The 18,423-nt window shown below is 40.6% G+C and overlaps 2 long non-coding RNA genes across 2 annotated transcripts; both read right to left on the reverse strand.

The window, feature by feature from the left end:
• Positions 1-15,718: 15,718 nt before the first annotated feature.
• LOC110916922 lies at positions 15,719-16,461 on the reverse strand. The gene is made up of 3 exons (XR_002580120.2): positions 16,241-16,461; positions 16,082-16,150; positions 15,719-15,931 (listed from the first exon to the last, which is right to left on the reverse strand). It is a non-coding gene; the product is annotated as an uncharacterized LOC110916922 (long non-coding RNA).
• A 381-nt stretch (positions 16,462-16,842) lies between these two features.
• LOC118488088 lies at positions 16,843-17,922 on the reverse strand. Its single transcript, XR_004883648.1, has 3 exons — positions 17,769-17,922; positions 17,191-17,686; positions 16,843-17,042 (listed from the first exon to the last, which is right to left on the reverse strand). It is a non-coding gene; the product is annotated as an uncharacterized LOC118488088 (long non-coding RNA).
• Between the last annotated feature and the right edge of the window lie 501 nt (positions 17,923-18,423).

The following is an 18,423-nucleotide window of genomic DNA, read 5'->3' on the forward strand; positions in this document are numbered from 1 at the left end:
GTCAAAATCCTATAAATAGTATGTTATGACTAGAATAAATATTTTCATCATATTCATGAGGAAAAATAAATTAAAACGCTAAGAAACTCTATTTTCCGAGTTTAAGCGCGTACCGCGCGATATAGCGCGTATACCGACAAAACACTGTCAATACAGCCAATCAAGGCAACTGATAATCATTTTAGCAATAATTTGATAAGTTTATTCTTATAGAATGACAAAAATAAAAAAAGAGCTTAAATTCCTATGTTTGCGATTTTAAGCGCGTACCGCGCAGCACAGCGCGCATACTGCCAAATACCGACAACATAGCCAGTCCGGGCGAACAAAATATTGTCCCGTAATATTTTGGCAGGTTTATTTTTATAGAGCGTTAAAAATAATTTAAAACGCACTAAAATGGGTTTAAAACGCTAGATAAAATACCCGGTATCCAGTAAAATACCTGTTTTAACACTAATTTACATATATATATGTGTATGTATATATAATGTATGTGAGGGGAGGGCTAGGTGGCGGCATGTAAGGCTTCCTCCTTCTTCTTGATTCTTCCAACATGCCACATGTAGCATTTAGAGAATGATTGTGATGATTAAAAACCTTACCAAGCTTCCATAATCTTTCATTCTCCAAGAAAACCTTTTCAAAAATCAAAACTCTCTCTCTCTAAAATTCTCGGCCGAACACCATTTAGAACACCCACATTCTCATTTTCAAACTCAATCTTGAAGATTCATATCCCTTTCAAGGTGATTTCAAGCTAAAATGAGTGTTTAAAAGTGATTTCGAGGTGTTTCAAGCAACAATCAAGACCCACATCACCAATCTTTATAAAAAATCATTCAAGAACTTGAAGGTATAAATAAATTCTAAAAACTTTGTTTTGATTCTTGATGTTCTTGATAATGATGGAAGTTTCTCTTGATCTTGAGTTTAATCACAAACTTGAAACATAAAACAAATGGGTTTTATTTTGAATGAAATAAAATGGAGGTATATATATATATATATGTATGGCCGTGGGTATGTGTGTATGTGTAGGTGTTTGTGTTTTTGATTTTTGTTGAAAGATTCTTGAGTTACATGATTACTTGAATAGTAGGATTGCATGTAAGAATCAATGTGTGTCATATAAGAATGTTCTAAAGGTGATTTAGGATTTGAAAGTGACATGATGAAAAGTGAATTTTTGGTGGTTTATATGTGTGTATGTATTTCGTGTATATGCATGTATATATGTATGCATGCATGTCAAAATTTGTCATATCTTCTTAAATGTGAAGGATATTAGTATTTATGTATGAATGAGTATGAATGATTGGATGATCATGATGATGTGTGTGTTGTGTTTTGTAAGAACATGATATTCGTGTGTTCTAGGGTATGATTAGATTATAAATGATGTTGATGATATTGTATGAGTGCATTAGATGCACATATGTGCACATGCATGATAATATGAAAGCATGAAATGATCATTTGAGCATGATTTGATAAAAATCAATTTTGATCAGATTACATATCCTAAAATAAAGTTATTTTGAAGTGTTTAATGATAAATAACTTTGTTATAATGTTTGCTAGCTATGCATGTTGTACTTGGTGCATTAAAAGTTATAAAATACGTGAAATCGCATGATTTATGTGACTTACACAAAAACTGCACTAATCTAATTATAACAACTATTTTAATCGTTAAATAACATGTATTGTGTTAAAATGTCAAGTCGTTTCAAGTTGGGATGGTTATGGTAACGTTTAACGCAAAACTATGCGTTAAAACGGTCAAAAATCGGCTTTTCGGGTGATTTTTGTAAAACTGATTTAGATCAGTGAATAAACTGATGTTTTTAGTTTAAAAACAATTATTTTAACTAATTTTAAGTTTACTAGGTGTTTGGTTGGTCATACGTGACTTCCAATGCCCGAAAACGTTACCGAATCGCTAAAATACGCATTTTTCGATGAACACTAGTATGGGTAAATTTTGAGTGAACCTTATGTGATAAAATGTGTTAAGTGATTTAAACATGTAAATATGATAATATGTTAAGTGTTAATTTGATAATGGGAAATTTAGACTATGCATGTATGCATGTACGTTTTGTGCGGTAGAAACGGTAAAATTGCATTAAATATGTAACTTGTTTGTTGAGCATGAAATTTGGTACATATGAGATGTTTTATGTATATTTGCTTTAAAAATGACAAAATAGATAAGTTAGTAATATTTCACGTGTTCGGTGTTAAATTCTATGAACGTTTATGTATATATATTACGACGCGCAAATCGTAGATATATTGCATATAAACCAGAGAGTTAACGGATATACACAATAATGGTCACCAATAAAATCGTTCATGTGACAACTCGGACTTTAGACCTACTTCGTACATGTTATGATTACGAGATTTGATTTAAATAAATGATATGTCATTATGTGCTACGTGTATTGTGTATTAAATGTGGTTGTTGTTGATAAAAATTGGATCGCACAACACGCACGGCCCAAGGGCAGCCCGATCGAATGGGCCGGCCCACTCCCTCTATGCGCAATTAACCTTAGGGACTTGGTTAGTTTTCTCATTTGTTACCAAAACCCTAACACACACAAGAAACCTAGCTCTCTCTTTCTCTCCCTCTCATTCGCGAAGCAAAGGCGGCCAAGAACCTCGGGACTTTTATCGTTCGGATCAAATTATCTCGATCGGTTAGTGTTTAATCGTTTTGCTTAATTGAATGAGTTCTGAATCGCATGCTTAATTGGTTAGGGATATGTTTGATTTAAGCTTTGTTCGATCGGCCGGACTTGTTGGATCGGCCGGACGTGAATGTTGTTAGAACCGGTTAGTGTTTGCATGATAATCGGATAGTTGTTAAATTGGTATTGTATGTTGATGTTAAATCCGTGAATTGGATTCGATTTAGTTGATCGGCCGAATATTAATTGTTAATCGGTCGGATATGGTTGGGGTTATGAATATGAACCGGTTATACACATGTAATCGAATGATTAACTTGGTTAATTGGTTTGTGAATGGGCTAGATTGTTCAATTAGGGTTCATGTGACTTGAATACTAAATGTGCTTGTTTGATCGATATCACGTTAAACGACTTGTGGAAATCGTGTTAATTGATAGAGTACTAGGTAACTGATAATCTAATCGTAACCAACTTGCATGATATTCGGATTATTGAATCAATCGCACCAAGTAATCTGTTCGCACAAGATACCCACACACAAGCTGGTCCGGTTACACATCCGATCGTACGAGTGAACTGTTGGGCCGAATAACACGGACTGTCCGCACGGACGGACCACACCAACTGTTCCGCACGAGTTTCCGACCGGACGGATTGTCAATCCGGATGGACTGACCATCCGCACGAACCAACTGCCGCACGAAAGGTCCAATCTGGATGAACTGCCATCCGCACGGACTACACGATGTCATCCGCACGAGCTGACAGTCCGCACGGATTGTCACTCGCACGAACTGTCCACCCGGATGGACCAGTGGCCATCCGCACGAAATGCCACCCGCACTGAATGCCCATCCGGACGGATTGGTTACCACTCGCACGATTTGATTTGATTTGTTTGGGCCATGAATGACTTATGCTTGCAACTTGTTACCTCTGTGTAAACCCTACGTGCTATACGTGAATCGAACCTGACTTGAATAAATGCATGATAGGATGTGATTGACCATTACTTGCTACCTGTTCACTTGTGTATCTGCCGAGCAAACCAAGGTGAGTTCACACAGCCAAGGCATGGGATTCCCGGGTTGGGAATTGGGTTGGATATGTTATTGTTTACAGAGTTACTCGTACTTACGCATATACCAGACTATAGACCATCGTCCTCAGAATAGTCAGGACACGTTACGTAAAGCCTACGTAACCCAGTATATTTGCCATATGTCTCCCGGGTCGGGAAGGACACGTTACGTAAAGCCTACGTAACCCAATACCATTCACTGGCTTCCAGGTCGGAAGGCCACGCTGCGTAAAGCCTACGTAGCCCCCACGCGTACCACTGTCCTCGGGGAAGGGCACGTCACGTAAAGCCTACGTGACCCCGTACGTTTTCCTGTTCTCGGTAAAGAAGAACACTTGGTCGGGAAGTTAGTCTAGTAAGTACCGTTAATGAGAAGCCCTCATTAGCCAGGATAAACATGGGAAGCCCCCACTAGTTAACTCACGCCCTATGATTATGAACTTACTATCTGTGAACTCGCTCAACTAGTTGTTGATTATTTGCTGCATGCCTTGCAGGGCCTTAGGTATACTTGGAGCTTGCACCAGAGGAGAGGCGGGTCGTTGTGGACAAGAACTCGTGAATGCTTATTAAACACTTTTACATTCACACATTGATACTTATGTTTTGGGGTTTTACATCTAATGCTTCCGCTACTTAAACAGTGTTTGGTTTTGAACATCAATTATGTCTTTGATTTCTATTAAATGCTATGTTTGATATAATTGGTGGCTTGGTCCTGGTCAGTCACGCCTCCAAGCGGTGGTACTCCGCGTGTGGAATTTTGGGGGTGTGACAGATTGGTATCAGAGCCATTGGTTATAGAGAACTTGGTTTTAATATGGGAAAACGTTTTTATTAAAACCGGACTATAACCAGAACAGTGCTCTCAACGATCCACAACGACGCTTCACTCCACGTGCAAGACTCGACATTCTAGGTAATAAGGTTTATATTTATTGCCTGTTTGCTAGAACTGCTTAGAACATTGCTCGCATTATGCTTAGATACACATGCCTTTGTTATATGAGAACGCTTATATGCCTACACTTTTCTGTCATCGCCCTACTCGCGAACAATTCTTACGTATGCTACCTTTTTACAATGAAGATCATGTCTGGACGAGTTAACATGACACAAGCCCAGCTAGAGGCTCTCATTGCTACGGCAGTTGCAGCCGCTCAAGCAGGTCAACCCGCTCAGCAACAACCTGTGTGTACCTTCAAGAATTTCATGGACTGTCGTCCAAATACCTTCAGCGGCACGGAAGGAGCAGTGGGACTACTCCACTGGTTCGAGAAGCTAGAATCAGTCTTTGAAATGTGCGAGTGCCCTGAGGCCCGCAAGGTCAAGTTTGCTACCGGTACTTTGGAAGGAATAGCACTGACTTGGTGGAACGCCCAAGTCCAGATCTTAGGGTTGGCAGCTGCTAACGCCACCCCATGGAACGACTTTAAGGAACTCATCAAGCGTGAGTATTGCACGCGGGAAGACATACACAAGCTGGAAGACGAGCTTTATAACTTGAAAATGGTTGGATCGGAAATCGAGGCGTATACCAAACGGTCCAATGAGCTGGCCGTTCTGTGTCCTACTATGGTGGACCCTCCCTACAAGCGCATTGAGTTGTATCTCAAGGGATTGGCGCCAGAAATTCAGAGCCACGTGACGTCGGCTAACCTCGAAAACATCCAAGAAATCCAGCGTCTTGCTCACCGTATCACTGATCAGGCAGTGGATCAGAATAGACTGCCCAAGCGTGTTAATGCTACTGCTAATGTCACCACCTCAGTTACTCCTGCTACATCTGGTGACAGTAAAAGAAAATGGGATGGAGATTCTAGCAAAGGTTCAGCATCTGTTCAGCCACAAGCTCAGCAGCAGAAGATCGATCACTATCAGAGTCCCAGTCAGCAATCCTCTAGTGGTCACAGACAGAGGAGATATCAGGGTAGTCAACCTAGGTGCCACAACTGCAACAGGCATCACCACGGCCCATGTAACAAGGGTCGTTGTCAAAGGTGCCTTAAGATGGGGCACGAGGCCAAAGACTGTAGGAGTCCACGGCCTGCGAATCAGAATCAGCAGCCTCAGCAACCAGCTCCACAGAACCAGCAGCAGCAGCAGCAGCCACAGCGTGGAAACCGGGGATGTTTCCAGTGTGGGGCTGAAGGTCACTTCAAACGCGATTGCCCTCAGTTGAACCAGAACCGCAACAACAATAACAACCAGGGCAACGGCAACAATAACGGTGGGAACAACAACAACAACGGCAATGAAGCTCGTGGTCGTGCTTTTGTGCTAGGTCGAGGCGACGCAGTGAACGATCCCAACGTTGTTATGGGTAAGTTTCTCCTCGACAATATTTACGTTACTGTTTTGTTTGATTCGGGTGCGGATACAAGCTATATGTCTGTGAAAATGTGTCAACTGCTAAAACGTGCACCAACACTTTTACCCACCAAACACGTAGTAGAGTTAGCTAACGGTAAAAGTTTAGAAGCCACGCACGTAGTTCAGGGTTGTAATCTTATCTTAGCCGGTCAAGCCTTCTCTATTGATCTCATTCCCATAGTTTTGGGTAGCTTCGACGTCGTGATTGGGATGGATTGGTTATCCCAACACCAGGCAGAGATCTTATGCAGTGAAAAGATCATTCGTATTCCTCGTTCGGGTCAGGAACCTCTCGAAGTTCAAGGCGACAAGAGTGGTGCAGTGGTAGGCATCATCTCTTTCTTGAAAGCGCAGAAATGTTTACGAAAGGGGCACACTGCCATTCTGGCACTCGTCACAGACGCTTCAGCAAAGGAAAGGAAACTGGAAGATATACCAGTTGTACGTGACTATCCTCAGGTGTTCCCTGAAGACTTACCTGGACTACCGCCTCACCGTCAGGTCGAATTTCAGATCGAGCTCGCTCCGGGAGCAGCACCCATAGCTCGCGCACCATATCGTCTAGCTCCATCAGAATTGGAGGAACTGTCAAAGCAGCTACAAGAGCTCTTGGAAAAGGGCTTTATACGTCCAAGCTCTTCGCCTTGGGGAGCTCCAGTACTTTTCGTGAAAAAGAAGGACGGTACATTCAGGATGTGCATCGACTACCGTGAACTCAACAAGGTGACGGTGAAGAACCGTTATCCTCTTCCGCGCATCGACGACTTATTCGACCAGTTGCAAGGGTCGTGTTACTATTTGAAGATAGACTTGAGGTCGGGGTACCATCAGCTGAGAGTCCGGGATGAGGACGTCTCCAAGACAGCCTTCAGAACTCGTTACGGTCACTACGAGTTTCTTGTCATGCCGTTTGGGTTAACGAACGCGCCTGCTGTGTTTATGGACCTTATGAACAGGGTGTGCAAACCCTATCTCGACAAGTTCGTCATTGTTTTCATCGACGACATTCTGATTTACTCCAAGAGTCAGGAGGAACACGAGCAGCATCTTCGCCTTATTTTGGAACTCCTTCGGAAGGAACAGTTGTACGCCAAGCTTTCTAAATGCGACTTCTGGCTTCGAGAAGTCCACTTCTTAGGCCATGTGGTAAACAAGGATGGGATCCATGTCGATCCATCCAAGGTAGATTCGATCAGGAACTGGCCTGCACCGCGTACGCCAACGGAAATACGTCAATTCTTGGGTCTGGCAGGTTACTACAGACGGTTTATTAGAGACTTTTCGAAGATTGCTCAGCCGCTTACGCTACTGACACAGAAGGGTGTCACCTACCGTTGGGGCAACACGCAGGAAACTGCTTTTCAGTATCTGAAGGATAGGCTTTGCAGCGCACCTATTCTTTCATTGCCAGAGGGCACAGATGACTTCGCAGTATATTGTGACGCATCCATACAGGGTCTGGGTTGCGTATTGATGCAGAGAGATAAAGTTATTGCCTACGCCTCTCGTCAGCTAAAGGTTCATGAACGGAACTACACGACGCACGACTTAGAGCTGGGAGCTGTTGTTTTCGCGCTTAAGATATGGCGACACTACCTGTACGGTACCAGGTGCACGATTTACACCGATCACAGGAGTCTCGAGCATATTCTTAAGCAGAAGGATTTGAACATGCGTCAACGAAGATGGGTCGAGCTACTTAACGACTACGAATGTGCTATTAAGTATCATCCAGGCAAGGCCAATGTTGTGGCTGATGCCCTCAGTCGGAAAGACACTCTACCACGGCGCGTGCGAGCGCTACAGCTTACGATCCAGTCTAGCCTTCCTACACAGATACGAAATGCTCAGGTAGAAGCATTGAAGCCCGAAAATGTCAAGGCTGAAGCCTTACGCGGCTCACGACAACAGATGGAACAGAAGGCAGACGGCGCCTACTATGTAACGGGCCGGATTTGGGTCCCTCTTTATGGCGGCCTACGCGAACTTGTGATGGATGAAGCTCACAAGTCTCGCTATTCGATACATCCAGGGTCGGATAAAATGTACCACGACATCAGCACTACCTATTGGTGGCCTAGTATGAAGGCCCACATTGCTACGTATGTTGGAAAATGCTTGACCTGTGCGAGAGTCAAGGTCGAATACCAGAAACCAGCTGGCCTACTGCAGCAGCCTAAAATTCCGCAATGGAAATGGGAGGAAATTTCCATGGATTTCGTTACAGGCTTACCTAGATCTCAGCGTGGGAACGACACAATATGGGTCATAGTTGATCGACTCACCAAGTCTGCACACTTCCTACCTATAAAGGAAACAGATAAGTTCTCCACACTCGCCGACGTTTACCTTAAGGAAGTTGTCTCGAGGCACGGGGTGCCCACGTCTATCATTTCGGATCGCGATGCACGATTCACGTCAGAACTTTGGCAAGCAATGCACAAGTCTTTTGGCTCAAGGTTAGACATGAGCACAGCATATCATCCTCAGACGGATGGGCAGTCTGAGCGGACGATTCAAACACTCGAAGACATGCTTCGGGCATGCGTTATCGATTTCGGCAACGGCTGGGAAAAGCATCTCCCTTTGGTGGAGTTTTCTTACAATAATAGTTATCACACCAGCATTCAAGCCGCTCCATTTGAGGCATTGTACGGGCGTAAATGCCGGTCACCCCTCTGTTGGGCAGAGGTGGGAGATAGTCAGATCACGGGTCCAGAGATTGTAGTGGACGCCACAGAAAAGATTGCACAGATACGACAACGCATGGCGGCAGCACGTGACCGTCAGAAAGCCTACGCGGATAAGCGTAGAAAGCCATTGGAATTCGAGGTCGGGGACCGGGTTTTATTGAAAGTCTCACCCTGGAAGGGTGTGGTACGTTTTGGCAAACGGGGCAAACTAAATCCGCGGTATGTCGGACCATTCGAAATCGTAGAAAAGATTGGCAAGGTAGCCTACAAGTTGAAACTACCAGCTGAACTCGGGGCAGTTCACAATGTCTTTCACGTATCGAACCTAAAGAAGTGCCTATCAGATGAAAACCTCATCATTCCTTACAAGGAACTCACTATCGACGAGCGGTTGCAGTTCGTCGAGGAACCAGTTGAAATCACGGACCGGGATGTGAAGGTCCTCAAACACAAGAGAATCCCTCTTGTCCGAGTTCGTTGGAACTCCAAACGTGGCCCAGAGTACACCTGGGAACGCGAGGACAGGATGACAGAAAAGTACCCCCAGTTATTCGAAACCAATGCTACCACTACTGAGGCTGAAGCTACTACTTCGGAATTTCGGGACGAAATTCCAGATCAACGGGGGGAGGATGTGACACCCCAGGAAAATCAGTAAACAATACAGTTTATCTAGCTTCCTCAGTGAGTGCATACCAAATTTCGGGACGAAATTTCCAATTAGTTGGGGATAATGTGACAACTCGGACTTTAGACCTACTTCGTACATGTTATGATTACGAGATTTGATTTAAATAAATGATATGTCATTATGTGCTACGTGTATTGTGTATTAAATGTGGTTGTTGTTGATAAAAATTGGATCGCACAACACGCACGGCCCAAGGGCAGCCCGATCGAATGGGCCGGCCCACTCCCTCTATGCGCAATTAACCTTAGGGACTTGGTTAGTTTTCTCATTTGTTACCAAAACCCTAACACACACAAGAAACCTAGCTCTCTCTTTCTCTCCCTCTCATTCGCGAAGCAAAGGCGGCCAAGAACCTCGGGACTTTTATCGTTCGGATCAAATTATCTCGATCGGTTAGTGTTTAATCGTTTTGCTTAATTGAATGAGTTCTGAATCGCATGCTTAATTGGTTAGGGATATGTTTGATTTAAGCTTTGTTCGATCGGCCGGACTTGTTGGATCGGCCGGACGTGAATGTTGTTAGAACCGGTTAGTGTTTGCATGATAATCGGATAGTTGTTAAATTGGTATTGTATGTTGATGTTAAATCCGTGAATTGGATTCGATTTAGTTGATCGGCCGAATATTAATTGTTAATCGGTCGGATATGGTTGGGGTTATGAATATGAACCGGTTATACACATGTAATCGAATGATTAACTTGGTTAATTGGTTTGTGAATGGGCTAGATTGTTCAATTAGGGTTCATGTGACTTGAATACTAAATGTGCTTGTTTGATCGATATCACGTTAAACGACTTGTGGAAATCGTGTTAATTGATAGAGTACTAGGTAACTGATAATCTAATCGTAACCAACTTGCATGATATTCGGATTATTGAATCAATCGCACCAAGTAATCTGTTCGCACAAGATACCCACACACAAGCTGGTCCGGTTACACATCCGATCGTACGAGTGAACTGTTGGGCCGAATAACACGGACTGTCCGCACGGACGGACCACACCAACTGTTCCGCACGAGTTTCCGACCGGACGGATTGTCAATCCGGATGGACTGACCATCCGCACGAACCAACTGCCGCACGAAAGGTCCAATCTGGATGAACTGCCATCCGCACGGACTACACGATGTCATCCGCACGAGCTGACAGTCCGCACGGATTGTCACTCGCACGAACTGTCCACCCGGATGGACCAGTGGCCATCCGCACGAAATGCCACCCGCACTGAATGCCCATCCGGACGGATTGGTTACCACTCGCACGATTTGATTTGATTTGTTTGGGCCATGAATGACTTATGCTTGCAACTTGTTACCTCTGTGTAAACCCTACGTGCTATACGTGAATCGAACCTGACTTGAATAAATGCATGATAGGATGTGATTGACCATTACTTGCTACCTGTTCACTTGTGTATCTGCCGAGCAAACCAAGGTGAGTTCACACAGCCAAGGCATGGGATTCCCGGGTTGGGAATTGGGTTGGATATGTTATTGTTTACAGAGTTACTCGTACTTACGCATATACCAGACTATAGACCATCGTCCTCAGAATAGTCAGGACACGTTACGTAAAGCCTACGTAACCCAGTATATTTGCCATATGTCTCCCGGGTCGGGAAGGACACGTTACGTAAAGCCTACGTAACCCAATACCATTCACTGGCTTCCAGGTCGGAAGGCCACGCTGCGTAAAGCCTACGTAGCCCCCACGCGTACCACTGTCCTCGGGGAAGGGCACGTCACGTAAAGCCTACGTGACCCCGTACGTTTTCCTGTTCTCGGTAAAGAAGAACACTTGGTCGGGAAGTTAGTCTAGTAAGTACCGTTAATGAGAAGCCCTCATTAGCCAGGATAAACATGGGAAGCCCCCACTAGTTAACTCACGCCCTATGATTATGAACTTACTATCTGTGAACTCGCTCAACTAGTTGTTGATTATTTGCTGCATGCCTTGCAGGGCCTTAGGTATACTTGGAGCTTGCACCAGAGGAGAGGCGGGTCGTTGTGGACAAGAACTCGTGAATGCTTATTAAACACTTTTACATTCACACATTGATACTTATGTTTTGGGGTTTTACATCTAATGCTTCCGCTACTTAAACAGTGTTTGGTTTTGAACATCAATTATGTCTTTGATTTCTATTAAATGCTATGTTTGATATAATTGGTGGCTTGGTCCTGGTCAGTCACGCCTCCAAGCGGTGGTACTCCGCGTGTGGAATTTTGGGGGTGTGACAGTTCAAGTCGCAGAAATCATATATATATATATATATATATATATATATATATATATATATATATATATATATATATATATATATATATATATATATATATATATATATATATATACTAGCCATTTACCCGCGCGATGCGGCGGGAGTGACGATTTACAATAGAATACTCGTTTACCGTTAGTTTATCACCTATAGGTTTGGCGGGAGTGACGATTTACAATAGGATACTCGTTTACCGTTAGTTTATCACCTATAGGTTTGTTGTTCTTCGATTTCAATATGGCGCGATAAATTGTAGCAAGTGAATTTAGAGAGAAAAATGGCTCAAGATTTTAGGGTTTCATTGTTTAGAGATGTAATCCGGGTCAAGTAGGATCTATTAGTACCTTATGTAATTTAAATTGTAATCCCTTAAAAACTCATAAGTTAATGATTATAAATCATATACATTGCCGAATATAATCTAAAAAAAAGTGTAATTCAAATCATATACATTGCCGAATATAATAAAGTTACCATCTTTATTAAAAAAAATACAACCTATAACATGTCGGTTTGGACCAACACAACAACACTCCTTTGTCCAACTATTTATACTTGTATTAAACATAACTACAAAAACAACATTAAAATGTTAAGTGTTGAAAAGGTAACGCTGTCTGATTACTTACTACACGTTGGCAGATATTTACCAATACATATGCTCTAAAGGTCAAGTCAAGATTTGAAACCTGCCAACCGATGGGTCAATATTGTGTTTTATAACAGATGAAGTGATGGCATATCTAGTAAAGTTAACCACATAACCCAACCAACCATTTTCTTGCTACAACTAACTGATTCCGAAGATCCATTTTTAGAGTTCGAAAGCCTATTTTGACCCGTTAGTTGACCCAAACAATGAACTTGAGTGGCAATGCACACAAAGAATAACTTTACGTTTTGCTGTGCATGACACTTCGTACAAGTGTATACAAGATAATCAATTATGAATACATATTGGTAGCTAGCATCATAAATATGAAATTATCTTGTTTTTGTTGGTCCAATAGTCGTTCCCATTCAAGCATCAGAAATATGTAGGTGGTTTCTAATATATAATCAGAACATGCATACATACATACATCTGTTTTTTTTTTAAAGTAGTTCACTACAGCATGATTGCTTTTTATTATAAACTTGAATGGCTATCATTTCAAATCCAGAATGATTTGGGCTCGATTCAAGCCGACCGGTGTCACTGCAGTAGTCATAGAATAGAGTAAGTACGGAAGTTCTTTGTGGCGTCAAACCACAGGTTCAACCTCTGTTCCCTATTACCCTGCATATACCAAACAAACTTGCGATTAGTTTATGCACAGCTATTCATAATCATTTTATCATGAAATAAGGATACCTGAACAAATGTCTCGCTCGACCAATAGTTTCCCTTGACGCATTATGCAAGGTTCGCTCGGTCCAACAACTCAAGCAAATGTTTTCTATGTTTTTTAGGGGGAAGATGGGTGCTTCTCTCCACAGGGCATACAAGACACAGGTTATTAGCGGCAGTCCGCCAAATTTAACATATAAAGTTTTTTTATATGTTAAATATGGCGAGCTGCCGCCAATAACCTATGTTTTGTATGCCCTGGGAGAGAAGCACACATGTTCCCCCTAAAATGCAAAGAAAACATTTGCTTGAGTTGTTGGACCGAGCGAACCTTGCACAGGCTCAGTTTTTGCATCACAGCCTCAAACACTTTCAGTTCAGATAGATTACACAGGCTCAGTTTTTGCATCACAGCCTCAAAACACTTTTACTTCAGACAGATTAAGAACACAAGCTCAGCTTATGCATCATAGACTCAACACTTTTAGTTCAGACAGATTAAGAACACAAGCTCAGCTTTTGCATCACAGCCTTAAACACTTTCAGTTCAGACAGATTAACAACACAAAATCCGGAGTACACAACAAGAGTAATTTGTAACCTAACAGGCTTAGCTTATGCATCATAGCCTCAAACACAATCATCATCACAGTCTATTGTGTTATGTAACCCCGCTTTAAAGCATGATGTACAAGAGTAATTTTCCACTAAACTTAAACAACCTTTAAAGCATGATGTACAAGTGTTTTAAGCACAAGAAACACATATGTAACCTCATAGGCTCAGCTTATGCATCATAGCCTTAACAGTTTCAGTTCAGACATATTAAGAACACAAGCTCAGCTTATGCATCATAGAGTCGACAGGCTCAGCTTATGCATCATAGCCTCACATGCTCAGCTTATGCATCATAGCCTCACAGGCTCAGCTTATGCATCATAGAACACTTGGGAAATGAAAAAGTATATCAAAACATCCCACAGAACAAACTAAAATCAAAAGTACATAACAATCTATCTTTTCACTATTCCATATCTAAAATTGACCTAACTATCATAATTTTCATTGAACTACAACACTTATCATCCCCAACCAACTTTAGCAAAAAAGGAACCCACATCCATTTTTGACTCGTTACCCAACCCGCTCATTTTGCAAATTCTAAACTACTGCAGAATGAACATATATATTAAAAGTAAAGCTAAAAGGTACATGTAAAGAGTAGGTTGCTCACAACAGTCATCACAAGTCATCTCACCACCACACCATCTTTTGAGAGCAGAATATAAAGGCTAAGTTTAGTGAATTTGATACCCTATTGAAAGGCTTCTCGACAGACCATCATTCCACGTCACAAAATACAATTTTAACCCTTTTTCACCAAATCAACCAGTTCTGACCGGCATGAAAATAAAATTGACCTAACAATTTTCTCGGCTTTTTATGTAAAATTAGGGTGTTAAACGGGTCGAGTTGGCGGGTCCAACCCGACCCGAACCCGAAAATTTTATACAAACCCAAACCTGACCCGAACCCAAAAATCTTGTCATACATATGAACTCGAACACAACCCGAATATTAGCGGGTTGACCCGAACACGACCCGTTCAACCCGAATTTTCAAACTTTTAATTTTTTTCACAATATAATATATTAGAATTAAAACTTTACTTAAAAAACACAAATGCATATGACACAATTGCGTTTTAATTATAAAATTTTATGTCAATCTCTCTTATAAAATTTTATGTCAATCTCTCTTGTTAAGTTTAATTATAAAAGCCTAGGAGCATCAATATGGACTAAATAGAAGATAAATAACAGAAAGAAAATTACCGCTACCATCTCAAAGTTGGACATCTGTTCCATATCTCGATACAGGCCTTGGTCCATAAGGCCGAGGAACTTCGCCAAAACATTGGACCAAAACCCATCACCCGTTTAGTTATTACCTATAAAAAACAAACAAAATATATAAAGTGTTAACAAAAATAAAAAACCTTTAAAAAAATACAAACTGTTAACAAAAAATTATATTTTAAAAAAATCAACAAACTTTAAAACAATTATAAACCAACTGTTAAGAAAATAATAAAGAAAAAAAATAAACTTTAGAAAAAAACCAAGTGTTAAGAAAAAAAACAAAAAAAAAACTTAAACTTTAAAAAAAACAAACTGTTAAGAAAAAATAAACAAAAAAATGTATAAACTTAAAAAAAAAAAAAGATAACCTTTTGTCGGGTGTGTAGATGTGCCTATTTAAGCCTTGGCTAAGGCTTCTTCTTCGATTGGCGTCCACTTAGTCGACTTCGGTTTGGACGGTTGCTCACCCACCACTTGCTTGTCTTTTTTCCGTTTGCCTTTTTCATTAGACGGTTGGGTTTCGGGAACAACCTCGATAACATCGTCGGGTTGACCGTGCTCATTTATGAACCATGCCAGATACTTACAAAATAAAGTACACATTCTAGTTTTTGTGATCATATTTAAGACACTCACTACTTCAAATATGGAAAAAGGATTTATACAGAAACTGTTTTGGGTCAGTCTACTCAACCCATTTCAACCCATACAAAAACTACTATATTTAACCACCAAAATACTTACAAATAAAGAAACAATCCTAGTTTTGTGATCGTATTTAGAATAAACGTTTCAAATGTAATCACAGCAGCTGCCAACGCACTCGAAATCTTCAAACTGGTATTCATAAGATACAAATATACCTCTCTGTCAGTTCTTCCAGGATATCTTTGTCCCAAAAATAGAGTATCTATACCATAATACAACAAAACGATAATATCGAAGTTTTAACCTATAAATGGTCTAATCGCTAACTTTTTCGTCACCGGCTTCTCTTTTTTCAACGAAAGCTAATCACAAAACTACAGATGAAATAGCGATCTTAAAAACGGAAACTCACAATGTTTGTTCTGGGGTAACCATAAACTAAGCATCGCCACCCTCATAAATTTGAATTATTTTCTACATCCTGCCAAATGATTGGTACCAATTTAGAATATGCAAATAACAAGAATGGATGATGTTACCATAAAAAGTACATGTAGGAGTAGAACATAACTCAAATATTCATCTGAAACGAAATATATGTCGTCTCGAGTCTTCACACTCACAACCCTAGTATTCCCTTGCGCATTTTGCCACTAAATTGGAACCTTAGTCAGAGATCTGACTCTGAATCTTCATTCGCCATTGCCAACAGTCACTTTAACGACGAAAGAAAAAATAATTCATCACCTGGGAGTTCTGCACTTAAGACTTGTATCTCCGCAAACTACCATCTTGGGTCATCTCAATCTGAAAACAACAAAACAGGTCCATACCAAATGTAAATTCAAACACCAAACATGATTAGTAATTTGATTGCTTCCTAGGTAAATCAATATGTTATCCAAATGAACATTAGCACCAATAATTCAGAAAATCATGAATAGTTAGTTATTTAAAAAAATTATAATACACTTAAAAAACAACCTAAGACCACAAGTTCGATATCTAAAACCCTAGAGTTCTTATATCTCTCAATCCAATAACACAAAACAACAAATTATTGAAATTAACCTCTTGATAACAGACTCTAAACACCATACAACTGAAAATTGCACACAAAATAACATGATATACCCTAATATTAACATTTTTTTCGAGGAATGGAATTCAATCAATATAGGTGGATTTAAAGATGCTTACACGCCAGGACACCATGAGAGGACCGTGTTCTTGTAACAAGCAATCTCAAAACGATTTCCATGTTTCTTTAGCCAAACGACTATACAACGCTTGTGAGTCTTTTCTCACTCGCCAAGCACTGGTCTTTGGTAATATGGTTCTTGTCGGCATCCATAGTAGTTCTTCCTTTTTGTCTACACCAGCACATTGCACTGAGTTCAGCTTGTTAGGCATAATAGCTAAAAGAACAGAAGGATGAAACCTTAATATTTTGATGTAAGATGATGAAACCTAATATTCAGTGAAATAAGAACAAATTTGTACTAAATAGAACATTAGTACCTTATACGCCACAAGATTAATGTTTATCTCGTTCATCAGTGCATGGAACATGATATCTACTTCTTCAATTTAACTACCAAAAACAAAACAACACAAAATTCATATTTCGGTGTGAGTAAATCGCAACAGATCTTGAGGAAAAGCAGAATCACATAATAAATTAACTAAATGAGTAGTGAAATCGTATAATTTGCACTGAAATTAAGGCTCCTGAGGCACAACAACGCTAAGTTGGTCTCCAGTACTCATCTCCGCCTGATGCAACAGCTAGGGCTTTGTCGGCTCCCTTTCTCCTCTATCATGTCTCCTCTTAGCTTATGGTGAATCGCGAAGTGAGGGCAGATCTGGACTGAATCTTTGAGAGAGAACGAAAAGGAGCGGCTGGGGGTTTAAAACTTAGATCTACCAGAAAACCACCATCTACAGCCGGATGCTCGTCTGCCACCAATCTGCTCGAGAATCCCACTGCCGGAACCCTAATCAGCGGATTTTAACACTACACACCACACCGTCATAGGTTGGGGTCATGGATTTGAATTCGAATGAAAGTAAAACCCTAGATCTGGTGAAATCCTTACAGATATGTTCATGAGTCGCCAGAGAGAGAGAAAGAGAGAGAAAAAGGGTTGATGAAGTTTTGTGAGAGTAAATCAAATGAAAGTAAAACCCTTGATCCGTGTGAGCTGAATATCAACCGTTCAGATCACAATCCGTGTGAAAAGGTGAAAGAAATGGATGGCTGAAGATGAATCAGTTGAAGGGTAAATTATGTTGTGTTTCTTGGTGCGTCAAGTGTTGTACATTGTGCATTGAGGGTGTTTTCAACACATTGTTCAATTACCATTCTGTCCTTCCTATATCCTTATTAAAGTAGTATAGATATATATATATATATATATACATATATATATATATATATTAACGTGCCAACATTATAAAAAATGACAACCTTTCAAGAAAATCTCAAAGTTATGTGATAATTCTAAGAAACGGAGAAACTTAGGATTTTTGTGTGATGTATATTTATGTAGAATCGTTCCAATATTAGGATGTGTAGAAAATCAATATCTGGGATTGCGATATTAAAATACGCACCCAAAGGTGAGTGTCACTAAACCCCTCTTTTTACTGCTTTGTATATGTTTTGGTGGGAGAACACGTCGTTAAAAGGGTTTAATAATGTTTTCGAAATAAAACATACCTTTTAATATAAAATATATATTTTCGCTGAAA

This window comes from Helianthus annuus, chromosome 16 (genome assembly GCF_002127325.2).
Source record: "Helianthus annuus cultivar XRQ/B chromosome 16, HanXRQr2.0-SUNRISE, whole genome shotgun sequence".
In the NCBI taxonomy this organism is placed as follows: domain Eukaryota; kingdom Viridiplantae; phylum Streptophyta; class Magnoliopsida; order Asterales; family Asteraceae; genus Helianthus; species Helianthus annuus.